The sequence below is a fragment of the Biomphalaria glabrata genome, chromosome 12 (genome assembly GCF_947242115.1).
Source record: "Biomphalaria glabrata chromosome 12, xgBioGlab47.1, whole genome shotgun sequence".
Taxonomy (NCBI): domain Eukaryota; kingdom Metazoa; phylum Mollusca; class Gastropoda; family Planorbidae; genus Biomphalaria; species Biomphalaria glabrata.
The window spans coordinates 12,222,121-12,236,710 of record NC_074722.1 but is presented as its reverse complement, the minus strand read 5'-3'; the positions used below and the strand labels follow the sequence as shown (position 1 = coordinate 12,236,710).

At 34.7% G+C, this 14,590-nt stretch overlaps 1 protein-coding gene and 1 long non-coding RNA gene across 3 annotated transcripts in view; one reads left to right on the top strand and one right to left on the bottom strand.

Annotated features, from left to right (window-relative positions):
* The first annotated feature begins 266 nt into the window (after positions 1-266).
* LOC106056145 (UPF0764 protein C16orf89 homolog) overlaps positions 267-14,590 on the top strand; it is a 109,089-nt gene continuing 94,765 nt past the window's right edge. Inside the window, exon 1 of one of the 2 annotated variants that reach the window (XM_056006004.1) lies at positions 267-383. The gene's annotated coding sequence lies outside the window, so the exon portion shown is untranslated. Of the gene's footprint in view, positions 384-12,736; positions 12,866-14,590 lie in introns of those variants that run through there. The other variant, XM_056006002.1, reaches the window with a different exon arrangement.
* LOC129922032 (uncharacterized) lies at positions 1,633-9,457 on the bottom strand. Its single transcript, XR_008774020.1, has 2 exons — positions 7,428-9,457; positions 1,633-2,123 (listed from the first exon to the last, which is right to left on the bottom strand). It is a non-coding gene; the product is annotated as an uncharacterized LOC129922032 (long non-coding RNA).

Below are 14,590 nucleotides of genomic sequence, written 5' to 3'. Positions count from 1 at the left end.
CTAGCTGAATGGCTAGTGTGTTGGTATATCGAGCTGACATTGCCTATATACGAGTTCAATACCCGGCTTGAGCAAAAAAAAAATAATGATTATTTTATATCTTATTTTATTTGAAGCTGTATAATGGAGGTATTGTCTTTTTTTAAAAATGTATTTTTAAACAAATGTTTTTCGTGTTTTTGTATAGCGCATCTTTCGTGCTTTAGCCTGCCCACTGCTATTTGGTCCAATCATATTTGTGGACATGTGCATCTCAGCTTGAGCTGGGAATCAAACTGTAGCCTCCTCGATAGATAGCCATACATCTCACATTCAACTGACAAGCCATAGATCTCACATTCAACTGACGAGCCATAGATCTCACATTCAACTGACTTTTTCATGTAATATTTTTATTTTTAAATTATTTTTACAGAAGCCATTTTTTAAAATGAACTCTTAGTTGTTGACATTGTCGAAATTTCAACTCTATGAGAAGTGTTCTTAGAATCTTAGCTTCAAATTAAATATGCAACGCTATTAGTTGCATGTACATTATTTACACACATGTTAACACAAAATATAATAATATGTCTATATGCCAAAGGCTTTCAATGATTCGACTAAAATAACTTCAGAGATATTTCCGTATTTCAATTTCCTTTGGTAAAGAAGAAGGTATTAATTTGACAAGTGTTTTGAAAGCATGTCGAAATGTAACCAACTACTTTTATCTCAATTTAATTGCGAAAGATTTCTACTGCCATTATTCCCCAGATATTTAACAATGAAATGTGTAAATTGTTTCAAAACTCCACGCCCACCACAATTTTACGCTCAGCCACCTCTCTGCAATTTTTAGGTTATAAATAGCAACATGTATGAATGTAGAGAATATAGATCTTTTGCTAAATTACACCTTCTGGAACTGCTACATCCAGGCTTGTAACGGCTGACTATTTTGAAGGTTAATAAACACTTAAAGTTGGCAACAATGTTCAATCTGTTGCATTACTTCAAGTGAATTAGGTACAGGCATAAAAGAAGCATTTTGACAATAGGTCTGTAGGTTGACCGAGAATTCAGGTTCGTGCTATCGTGGGTCAGCTAGGAAGACAGAAGCTGTTTGAAGCTTGACACAGCGCGGGATGTGAGCGCGTGCAAAGAAAACGTGCTAAGAACGTGCACTCCAGGGGTGGATTGGGTATGTTAATGTACCATAGCATTGCCATACAATGGGGTCGAAACGCTTCTGCAGCAATGATAATCACTCCAAGCATATCTGAGAAAATGCTCAATTGACCACGACAACCAAAGTGCTAGTCTACTACGCATGTGTAGTGGGCACTCTTCTTTATGGTAGTGAGAGCTGGTCAACAGGCGGTGTATCAAGAGCATAGATTAAATCATTTTCCCTTGCGCAGCCTGCATTGCATAATGTGCATCTCCTGGAGGGATTGTTTCTCCGGTCCTACATTTCGAATTAGACAATATGCTGTGATGTTGCTAGTTCAGGCTGTCTTGAAGTCAACCAATTACTCTGCAATCGTTTGGGTGTAATTGTCCGGGTGTATTACGTGTAGTTGCACAACAATACAAACAAGAACTGGCACATCGATTTTAACTAGTGAAGAGATGTAGTCAACGATGATGAACAAGTTAATATATATTTATTATGATAAAAGGCCACAGTAGAAGTCTCTGTCACTAAACACGTCGTTACCCTGGAGTGTTCTATCGCTAACTGATTTTCCGGTCTCTAACCCAACATATCCCAAACGTCACTAGTCCCGTTCAATATGCGTCTACTATGGTGCGTCGCTAAATAACTAAAATAACTAACCTATATAAATAAGGTGTCTAACAGATTCCTCCCCCCCTTGAAAAAAAAATATGTCAATATTTTTCCACTACTGTCAAGTCTTACAAGGGCATTTTCAATTTAAGGGGAAGACCACAAACATAAAATCTTGACATTTTCATCTTGACATCTTCATCTTGACAGTTCCTCATATTCATGTCAATGTTCATAACAGTTCATAACATTCCAGAATCATCCTCCTTAGTACACAGTTCATCATAGAGGAAAATGTGGCATCCTATGGGCACCTCACAAGTCACAATTGTTCTTCACTGACAGTAATCTGATAAAATACAATATTTCAAAAAACAATTACAAACTTTATTTACACATTCAATAAATTTTTTTTTTTTCTTACCACCCTTTTATACGCTTTTGTCCATTTTTCTTTTATACTCACCCTTTTCCATAGAACTAACTTTCGTCAATGATATATGAAATGATTCACACAAAAAAAATATCCATACTTACTTTTAAATGCTTAACATCAAATTTACTTATCTCCCTTTTTCATAACATATAAATGGTGTCAATATATTAATATATATTACATACTCAATATAATCATAGTTTATTTACAAAAGTATTTCATTTCAATGTCATTCTAGACAATAGATCAGCTACAATATTCACAGATCCACTAATAGCTTTCACTTCAAATTTGTACTCCTGTAGTGCTAAGAACCATCTATAAACACGACTGTTTTTCATGCTCTTTTGCTGTATATACTGAATAGGTTTATGATCAGTTAATAATATGAATTTCCTTCCTATTAAATAATTCTCTAGCTTAGTAATTACCCATATTACAGCTAAGGCTTCTCTTTCAATGACACTATATTTTTTCTCTGCCTCTGACAATTTTCTACTTACATATAATATAGGATGTAAGTTATCATAGTTCTGCATTAAACAACCACCAATAGCATTACCAGATGCATCAGTTGTGACATAAAATATTTTGTCTTTATCAGGTAGTCTTAATATTAGTTCATGACTAAAAACATCTTTAATTCTGTCAATAGCTTTCACACATTCCTCATTACAAACTACTTTTTGAGGTTTTCCTTTTTTAAGTAAGTCATTTAGTGGATTCACTATTTCTGCTAAGTTCTTTATAAACTTTCTGTAATAATTTACTATTCCCAATATGCTTTTAATTTGTCTTTTTGTTGTAGGTATTTCAATATTAAGTACTTTCTTTATGTTATCTTCAATAGGGCTAATCATGTTGTTATTTACTTTATGTCCTAAGAAAATTATTTCCTCCAATCCTATTTCTACTTTTTCTGCTTGAATTGTAAGTCCACTTTCTTTTATTATTTTGAACACTTCTTTTACATCTACCAAATGTTCCTCCCAACTATTATTAAAAATACATATGTCATCTAAATAGCAAATAACATTTTCTTTGTTTCCAATTATCATGTTCATCATTCTATTAAATGTGGCAGGTGCATTTACTAATCCAAAACTCATATAATTCCATTGAAAAATACCATATGGTGTTACAAATGCTGTGTAAGGTTTTGCATTTTCTGTTAAAGGTATTTGCCAATAACCTTTAGTTAAATCCAATTTAGTAAAAAATTTTGCTCCATTTAATTTATGTAAAATATCCTCTATATTTGGCATTGGATATGGGTCAAATTCTGTGATGTTGTTAAGTTTCCTATAATCAATACATAACCTTATATCTCCATTCTTCTTTTTGGCTATCACAATTGGTGAAGCATAAGGAGATGTTGATGGCTCAATTATACCTGATTCTAGTAAATTGTCTATTTCTTTCTTTACTTTGTCTTGTAAATGTATCGGTATTCTATATGGCTTAAGTTTGATAGGTTTTGGGTCTGTTACTTTAATGTCATGTTTAATAATATTAGTTTTTCCTGGTATGCTGGAAAAAATTTCTTTGTATTCCTGTATTATTTTAGTTATATCTTTTGACTTTTCCTTAGTTAGATTATTAAGATTAATCTTTTGCCAAGTTTGATTCTCTTTTGTTTCTATTACAGGTATTTCCTTAATATCATTTTCATTATGATTTTCATTTGTTATTATCATCAAGCATTCTTCTCTTTCTGAAAATGTATTTTCTATTTCCTCCTGAATGTTTTGTATTAATTCATCTTCTCTATCATGATACAATTTCAAATTATTTATGTGATATGTTTTAGTTTTCCCATTTATTTCAATTTGATAATTCACATCACTAATTTGTTTTATCACTTTAAATGGACCTTTCCATTGTTTACCAATTTTATTTTTCAGGTCATTTATCAATATTAATACATTGTTTCCTACTTCTAGTGTTTTCAATTGTCTTTTCTTATTTAGATTCTCATGAGCACTTTGTTTATACTTCTTATTGTTGTTATATGCTTGAGTCCATATTTCTTTTAATTCTGTTGTGATTGTTGTTTCACTGTCATTATTTAATTTATTCTCATTATCTATTAGATTTTCTTTAAAAACATCTAATTCATCTCTGGGTTTTCTTCCATGTATTATTTCATATGGTGAGAATTGTGTTGCTTCATGGATGTTGTTTCTATGAGCAAATAGTACATAGTTAATGTAATGATCCCACTTGTTCTGATTATTCTGAATTATCTTTGTTAGTGATCTTTTTAATGATCCACCATATCGTTCACATAAACCGTTACTCTCCGGGTGGTAAACCGAAGAGTATATGTGCTGTATATTGTATTGTTTAGTCCATTTCTTAAATTGTTCTGACTTAAACTGAGATCCCTGATCACTCAATATAATTTTAGGTATACCATGTCTTGTAATTACTTTTTGAGTTATGGCATTAATGATATTTTCTGCACTTGTATTTGATAATGGGATTGCCTCTGGGTATCTACTAAACATGTCTATTACTGTTAGAATGTATTTGTTATTATTTTCAGTTTGAATTAAAGGACCTATTAAATCAATAGATACTTTCTGAAATGGTGCTGTAGGTTCATCCATTTCTTGAATAGGTGCTTTATTCACTAGGCTTTTGTTAGATCTCTTTTGACATATGTCACATGAGTTTATGTATTTGTTTATTGTTGCTTTCATTTTGGGCCAAAATACTTGTTTTGACAAATTCCTATAACATTTCTTTACTCCCCTATGTGCTGCTAAATTATTATCATGTGTCATGATTAAAACATCTTTCCAATATTTCTGTGGTAAGACAAGTTGTTTTATTTTCTTGTTATCATTACTTGTTTGTCTAAACAATATTTTATTCTCTATACAAAATTTCTCCATTGGATTATTATTGTTTTTATCTAGTATTCTTGAATATATTTTCCCAATAATATTGTCATTCATTTGTTCTAATGCAAATGTGGGTGTTGTTTCTTTTTCACTTTGAGATATTTGTGTTTCAAGACTATTTTGTGTTTCATTTTCTATCTCTCTTTCCTTAACATCTGTATTTTCTATTTGTATTACATTACTGGTTTCTTTTTCTTCATCCTTACTTATTACATTTATTGTATTTTCCTGTTTCTCATCTTGTTTATCCATTGATCTTGTTATTATCATACTTGTTATATTTTGTGTTTCTATGTTTTCATGATTTTGTCTTATGTTTTTGTATTTGTTTTGCCAGTCTTCTAATTCTTTTCTTGAACATTCTTTAACTCCTTTTATGTTTCCTACTAACATATCATATCTCATTTCTGGTATTGCAATGCCATCACAATAACCAGTGAAAAATGGAGTTTCAATGTATACCCTTATAGCTTTAAATTCCCTTACGGTGCCATCTGCTAATTCTACTTTCCTAGTAAACCCTTTATACCAATGAGGTTTGACAAATTTAGTTTTTACTGCCAAAGTGTTACAACCTGAATCCCTGATTAGTTCCACCGGAATTCTATCTACAAACCCTGGGTACACTGCAAAATTGTTCCTATTTCCTTCCATGAAATATACCCTATCTGTACCTTTACTTTTGTATTCCCTACTGTAACTCCTATTTCTATAATTTCCCCTGTCATTCCTATCTCTACTCCTATATCTACTGTTATTTTGTTCATTGTATCTATTTCTACTTCCAGACCTGCTATTCCCTCTTCTACAGTTAGCTGCTATATGACCTTTTCCTTGACATTTGAAACAGGTTATTTCACTATATTTTCTATTTCCACTATTTGATCTGTTTCTATTTCTACTTCTATCAACATTTTCTTTGGTGTATCCTATTAAATCTACTTTGCTCTTATCCCTATCAGAAAATGGTTTATTTGGATAGGCATTTTTGTATACTCTCATTATTTCTGTTATTTCATCTATAGTTTTTGGGTTTCTTTCTTTAATAAAAGATTGTAACTGAGGATCACATTTATTTACAAAGTTGTCCACTAAAATAAAATTTTTTAATCCCTCATAAGAGTTATTCACTTTTTCTAATTTTACCCACTTATTGAAAAAATCCTTTTCCCTATTAATGGTAGTTTGGGGTTCTATTCCTAATGATGGTATATTGTCAAAGTATTTCTTTCTAAAAGTTGTAGCATTATGACCATAGGCATTCAATAACTCTCTTTTTAAAACCTGATAGCTATCATCAATATGATGGTCATGATTTTGGCATATTGTTAGAGCTTGACCATGAACAAAGTCTATCAGTATTTCAGACCATTCTTCTTCAGGCATATTAAATGTAGACATTTTTGCCTCATATCTTTTCAGGAAATCACCAATGTCATCCTTCTGTTCATCAAAACTTTGTATTTTTCTCTTTAGCCATGTTTGTGAATTAGGGTTGTCTCTTTGAGTGGTATAATTATTTGAGTTATTTGTGTTATTTCCTTGTTCAGTTTGGGCTCTGGCTTGTGCTGCATCCAATCTCATCTTCTCCATTTTAGCTTCATGTTCTCGGTCCTCTTTTTGCTTCTCATATTCTTCCTTTCTGATCCTATCTTGTCTCTCTATCTCTTGTCTTTGACGTTCTTCTTGTCTTTCTATCTCTTGTCTTTGACGTTCCGTTTCCTCCTTCACAACTTGCTGTACATAAGCTGCTAAGTCCTTTCCTTTTAACTCCATGGCCTTTCCATCCTGCATAGCTGTTTCCTTAACCTCCTTAAGGTCCACATATGATGATGTAGCCATTGTGTTTTATATTTTATATATATTTTTACTTAGCCTATATTAGTTATGGCTATACTTTAAACTTATTTTATATTTAAGTTTTTCCACACTTTTATACAAATTTTTAAATGTTATGTCTCTATCTATAGATTTATTAAATGTATAAATCTAGTCTGAGTTATTATGGTTATATTCAAATCTGTATATTGGATCTAGTATCACACAAATTTAAATCCAGTATATTATAGTATGTATAATATTACCATTTAGATCTAGTTATCAAGAGCACTATGACTATTAGATCTAGTATGACCAACTATGATCAATTTTAAAATCTGGTATGACTGAAATGTCTAGAGTAAATTCAAAGACTGTCTAGAGTCTAGATCTAGAGTAGATTATGGTTCTATTTAACCATATAAAACAGATACGTTCATAAAATGTCAAATATATCTTCAACAAGATATATATATCTAGAATGTACTACCTTCATTCATCTTCAACTTAATAATATTTCAAAGTAGAGTCTAGATAATTAAATTGTACCAAAGAGATGTACAACAATTTGCAGATCTAGATTTAGCCAGACGATAGTGTTTGACTACATAGCCAGTTTCGGCATTATTCTCATGGCAAAATCATATTTGATTTTAACCGCTCAAACTAAAATTATTTTAGTCTGATTCACAGTAAAAGAATCCTACCCGCACTTTCTATCATTAAGTGAAAAAAAAAAAAATACAGATCTAATTAAATTAATAAAAATAAATAATTTAAAATAATATAAACAAATGAAATAATTAAATGAGACTATCACTATGGGTTGGGATGTGACAATATGGCACACAATGATAACGTCACGAAGTAACCAGGCAACAACGGATATGACGTTTACACAAACAAAACAAATTACAATCCTAAATATATAATATAGCTTTTCATCTAAATTACGTCTTCTACCCCGACGGGTTTTAAGGCGCACCACCTGATTTTACTCAGGCTAACGTACCAAATTTAGACAAAATCTATTTCTAAGGGCAATCTAAACATATACTAATAAGAAAAATGGCACTTAGCTTTTGATAAGAAAGATCCCTTTGTTCGGACTCCCGAATATGCTAGATCACAACAAATTCCACTGCCTCTCTTCCCGTTCTGACTCTGTTCTCCGGTGCTACCAGTATCCCACGTAATGCCACAGATGTCCTGATATGCCACAGCAAAATGTTCTAGTTTCTTCGACGACTGTTGATGACTGTATGTGTAGTTCCGACGACCTTGTGTACACAGTTACTGACGAATAAGTTAACGGTTCTTCTGGCGATGACTTGACTTGTGTAGACGACTACTGACAAATAACAGTCTCTTGACGGCAACTTGATCTGGACGACTGACGAATAACGAATTTCTTGACGATGACTTGATCTGGGCTGACGAATAACGACTTTCTTGACGATGACTTGATCTGGGCTGACGAATAACGACTTTCTTGACGATGACTTGATCTGGGCTGACGAATAACGGTTCTCTAAAATAGTTCACTGCCTCTGCTGCTACTCTGGTAGTACGACGAAGTTTGCTGTTGTACTCTGCTTCACTAGACCAACTGTCCAATGTAGACTAGGTGAAACCAAGGTCACCTCCGACGACGTTCCGTTAGACGATTAACGGTTTTCAACGAAATTAAGTGGATGTAGCTGTTTCCACAACTTCACTGCTAACAAGTCTAGATATGGTCTAGACCGACGAATACTAGATATATCAATGTTCAGTACTGATAAAGATTACTTCACTAACCTTCCAAAGGTTAAACACAGTGACCGTTATAAACGTGGCAAGCAACCGGTTCAATGAGCAAACTGCTCCACAAGAATCTCTCCAAGGGTAAGACGACAGAGCGATTTCGATTTAGTTAGCTACCAAACTTGTAGTACTCACAATATTTCTGACAGCGGGCAAACTGTCCTTCTCGAAACTGACGAGGTAAAACTTGATACTCGACGTGGCTCCTACGACGAAGAAAAAATATGTCCAACAGGTTCACTAACGATCTCTCACCCGTTATGAATGAACGGTTTCTCTGGTTGTAGGTCGGTTCAGCATATGAAGATCAGGCGTTGCGATGATTACGGTCCTGACGAAGGTCACCCTGAGTTAACGGCTCGTTGAACGTGCGATCAAACAGACGACGACTGTATGTAGATCTAGAACAAAGTCACCCTGCGATACTGCTGTGTTCAGCCGTACTCCGATGAAATCTTATATCTTCGAGTGCACGACCCTCACCTGAGTAAACGTTCTGCTTCGAGGTCCGGTACGATGTTCGGCTTCGAGGTTCGGCTTCGAGGTTCGGGGTCGCCACTGTGATGTTGCTAGTTCAGGCTGTCTTGAAGTCAACCAATTACTCTGCAATCGTTTGGGTGTAATTGTCCGGGTGTATTACGTGTAGTTGCACAACAATACAAACAAGAACTGGCACATCGATTTTAACTAGTGAAGAGATGTAGTCGACTCTGATGAACTTTCACTGTTACGACACAAACAAGAACTGGCACATCGATTGTAACAGGTGAAGAGATGTAGTCAACGATGATGAACAAGTTAATATATATTTATTATGATAAAAGGCCACAGTAGAAGTCTCTGTCACTAAACACGTCGTTACCCTGGAGTGTTCTATCGCTAACTGATTTTCCGGTCTCTAACCCAACATATCCCAAACGTCACTAGTCCCGTTCAATATGCGTCTACTATGGTGCGTCGCTAAATAACTAAAATAACTAACCTATATAAATAAGGTGTCTAACAATGCACAGTGTCTATCTTTTGACAGGGAGAAGAATACGTTGGCTCTGACATGTTACCCGCATGCTAGTACGAAAAATTCCTAAAGACATGCTGAGCTTGCAGAGAAAGTGAGACCCAAGGTTCCCCAAAACTAACCTATAGAGATGTTTGCAAGCGAGACACGAGAACCACAGACCTCAGTGAAAGTATGTGGCAGGAAATAACTCAAGATCGGACAGCATGGAGACGAACCTCGCCGAGAGCAAAAGAAACGAAGCGACCTGAGTGAAGAAAAAGACAAACAAAGATGCCCTATCAGTTAGCCTTAAAACAGATGCATTCACATGCACGAACTGTGGCAAACCTTGCCGCTCCAGAATTAGCTTGATCAGTCATACCAGATTTTGCCCCGTCTCAAGAGGAAACTAAAACCAGTGATTCATCTTCCTATCTTATCTTATCATCTATCTATCTATCTATCTATCTATCTATCTATCTATCTATCTATCTATCTATCTATCTATCTATCTATCTATCTATCTATCTATCTTATCATTTCAAATAAAAAAGTTTCATTCCAGTACAACGTAGGCCTACGTTTGATATCTTGTAACAATAAGCACACTAGACATCAATGACGAATTGCTTGCACAGGGGTTGAGTGTGTAAAGGGGAACGGTCCTAAATTACTAGCCCGCCACTCCCAAACAACTTTTGATAATCTCATTGGATGTTGTCTTCTGCTCAAACTGAGAGAAAAAAAAACGGCCATCGGTCATTACATATTTTTTTTTCCATTTTATATGGCGACAAAATGGGACACTGCAAATAATTGCTTGTCTGTCTGTCGTGTCCATTAAAGTGAAGAGTTTCCCCTGTTCAAATCAATATAGTCTTTACAATTATTCGCTTTCCCGGGACAGGGCATAAGTGTCTATCCGTTCTTGAGGGCAAGTGGTTCTCTAGTGTTGGGAGATATTTATTGTGCCATTATTTTGTAGACTGTAAGACAAAAGTGTGAAATGAGAGGAAGTCGCTGCGAATCTCATCTTGTATTCCCAGATACAGAATCCTCGGATCGTTGTTTTATTTTGAGATCAAAAGTGAGTTCACTTTTTGTTTGTTTCTAGAGAATGTTTAGAGCACAGACGACGTTCACACAAGGATTTACAGACAATATAGCAGCGGTTCTCAACCTTTATATACAACACTCACTATGTGGCGAACCCCAACCATAAAATTATTTCCCCTCAGGCACATTCCTTGTTCCATATTCTAGGACAAATCTGTAATTATACTCCTTCTTGACCAGATGCATGACGCGTAGGACGTAATCATCATCTTTTTTTTTTTTGGATGTAACTCTGTATTTTATAAGATAAGATAAGATGAAGTTATAAAATTGTAATCATATTTTTTTCATGATATATTTTCATTGTTAGAAATTGTATGCCCTAACCCCTATAAAATACATTTCGGCTTATGATGAAATCTATTTTACTTCCTTTGGAGACCCCTGGCAGAGCGTCTTTCGAGTCTCAGTCGAGACCCGCACATAAAACATCGCACTCCTTCTTAATCTCCGGTCTTCTTGGGCCAGGGGCGTAGCTAGGAATTTTCCATTGTTTGGGGTCGGGGGGGGGGGCTTGACCTCTTTGGGGGCTCCTGCATTTTGCATAATATTTATTTTTAATGTAAAAAAAGTATTGTTATGACTTTGCCATGCGCACCACCGTCAAGGCTAGTGCAGAGATGCGCACTTCTAGTAACCAGACTAGAACAGGATGTTGACATGAAGAGACTAACGATTTCCGCCCAAGTCGAGAGAGCCAATATGGAGATGCTGTACTCAAGGCAGATGCCCTTTGTGTTTGTCATGTCTCTATGTAAATAAACGTCTATGTCCTCGTTGAGTTGCCTCACTCAAGTTATTCCAGAAGTATTCCGTGTAACGTCTATGTCCTCGTAAAAAAAAAAATTGTAATAACTTAAGTTATTTACATAGAGACACTGCAGGTCACTGTATTTATTGACTAGTAAAGTCCAACAGCTCTGGGACACACACACAGACGTTTTCATGGATGGTGTGTTGCCATTCTGAAACTGTGGGGGAGGCTTGTGTATACAATATCCTATGGAAGCTCAAAGGTTCCAAGAAATATAAATGTTTTTGTTGGAGCGATTGAATTCCTGAAACTGTTGTTATGTACCACAAAGCGGGCTAATCAACACAAAAATTTTTTCGTGTAGCCTACATCACTCAGTCATAAGTCCCACGCCATTGTATACAGGCTGAACTCTATTACTATGACAGCTTCCCAAATCACTAGTAGAGAAACCTCCACAAGTTGACAGACCGGTACCGGTTTTCTAAGCACGTGACAAATGAAAAAAATGCGGACCGTAAATAACCTAAATGCACCGCACATATGTATAAATATTACTTAGCAATCTTTGCGTATTCATTCTTTTTAAATTATATGTTGACATGTTTCTGTATTTTTAAAAAAGTCAAATTACTAAACGATGTAAATCTTATAAGAGTGCATAGTGGGGTATGAAGTCAATTAAAGTGAGGTAACTCTAAAAGTTTTTACAGCGTTTCACCATATTTAAAGTTGTTGTTTTTTTTATGTTTTTTTTTCTGTTTGTTTTTCTAGTGATCTTCTTACACTCACTGGCGGATCCGGGTAGATGGGGGGAGGGGGGAGGCAAAATTGTGCAAAATTTCAGCTTGATCCGAGGCTGGGTGTCGGTGAAATAGCGTGTAATAACTTTTGACCAGACAGTCAGACAGAGATGATATAAGATTTGAACTAGCAAGAGAAGAAAGTATGACAGTCATTGAAATCCACTATCTGGAACTTCAAAAAAGAAAAAAATGAAACAATAACAAACTTACATCCTAATACTTTTAGATCTAGATCTGAACCAGAGTGTTTTATCGTTATTACTCTTTGACCCTCGCCCCCGTGATTGTCTGCTAGATTCTATCTCCTAACAAGTTCAGCCCACTAGAAAATCGACAAGACCTCGCCAACACCGCATAGGAGAGTTCACATCGTCTGCGCGCCAAGTTTATAAATTATGGCAGACGTGTCGGTGCTGAAAAACTTGGTAACATCAACGCTTGGAGCGGTGAGTTGATCTCTGGTTGTTGTCATTTTCCGTGGGCACTAGATATCTAGATCTCATTTCTGCTAATCTACATTTTGAAATTATTTCTCGAATTAAAAAATACAGAGTACACTTGTCTAGATTTAGAATCTACATTTAGACCTATTGTTCTCTTTACGTTATTAGATTAGATAGATGATAAGATCTAGACCCCAATTTTGGATCTTGTCTATATCATCATTATGCTGTAATAGAACAGCTACCCAAATAAATAGAAAAAAGGGTTTCGTTGCGTATATGGATATAGATCTAGATTGTAGATTAAGTGGCAACCTTAGTGAAAAGTGAAAATAATAATTTAGTTTAATAATTTATTTATTTATTGTTTTTTTTTTTAAATAATGCACACACATATATACATACTATATACATACATATTTTATATACACATAGAAAAGGTTTAAGTGCATCACTATTATTTAGTTTTAGGAAACTGTCTTTGTTACTATTTATTTATATAGTAATTATTTCTTGGTATGGCTATTTAAGAAGCCACTGGATAACTCTATTTGATTCCTACCAATAGTAATACATATATCTCCCCCTCTCTTTTCTCTTTCCTCGACCTCCCCCTCTCTCTCCCTTCCTTCTCTCTTATTATTTTTTTTTTGTTCTCTCTTGCTAGCTTTGTAATAATTCATTTAATTTTTTGTTCTACATTTTCTTGCCTTTTCTTCTTTTTTCGTTTCGTATCTTTCTGTTTATCTTCTTCATTTTTATTTGGTTGCTTTCCTGTGTGTTTCTTTTATTCTGACAGTAAAGTTTTAAAATCCTAACAACGTAGCTCCGTTAGAGTTATGGGGTAATGCAAAACATTTTTATTATTCCATCTGCTAGAACTAATTTCTACAAGTGCTACTTCTTCCTTAGTGATATTAGAGCATGGAACGGGTTGCCTGAATCAGCCAGGAAATCCTATAACTTAGCAGAGTTTAAGTCTCTAATCAACCCGTGACATGATTAACACAGGGATACGCGTAGGACATAATCATTTTGTCTTTTGAAAGAACGCCTGTAATTTATAAGATAAGATAATCAGACACGATGGCTCTTCTAAAACTACTTTTTTTTATTTTCATGAAAAAAAAAATTAGACTAATTGTTTTTCTATAAAATAATACCTACATTTTGAACGTGTTCGTTGTGTTAGAACCAATTAGCGCTTGCTGTCGTGTTTGAAGATCCGAAACAGTCTGACAGTTGACACTGACCTATATTTATTGAAACTGTTAATGGAATGAAAAGAATACCTAGTTTGGCATTCCTGACTTACGGCGCATGTGTCATGGTTCGTAAAAACCAAGGAACAATAATAAAACGATTGTCTCTCTTCATCCTCACTATTGTCTCACTTCTTCTTCACTATTGTCTCACTTCTTCTTCACTATTGTCTCTCTTCATCTTCACTATTGTCTCACTTCTTCTTCACTATTGTCTCTCTTCATCTTCACTATTGTCTCACTTCTTCTTCACTATTGTCTCACTTCTTCTTCACTATTGTCTCACTTCATCTTCACCATTGTCTCACTTCTTCTTCACTATTGTCTCACTTCTTCTTCACTATTATCTCTCTTCATCTTCACTATTGTCTCACTTCTTCTTCACTATTGTCTCTCTTCATCTTCACTATTGTCTCACTTCTTCTTCACTATTGTCTCTCTTCATCTTCACTATTGTCTCACTTCT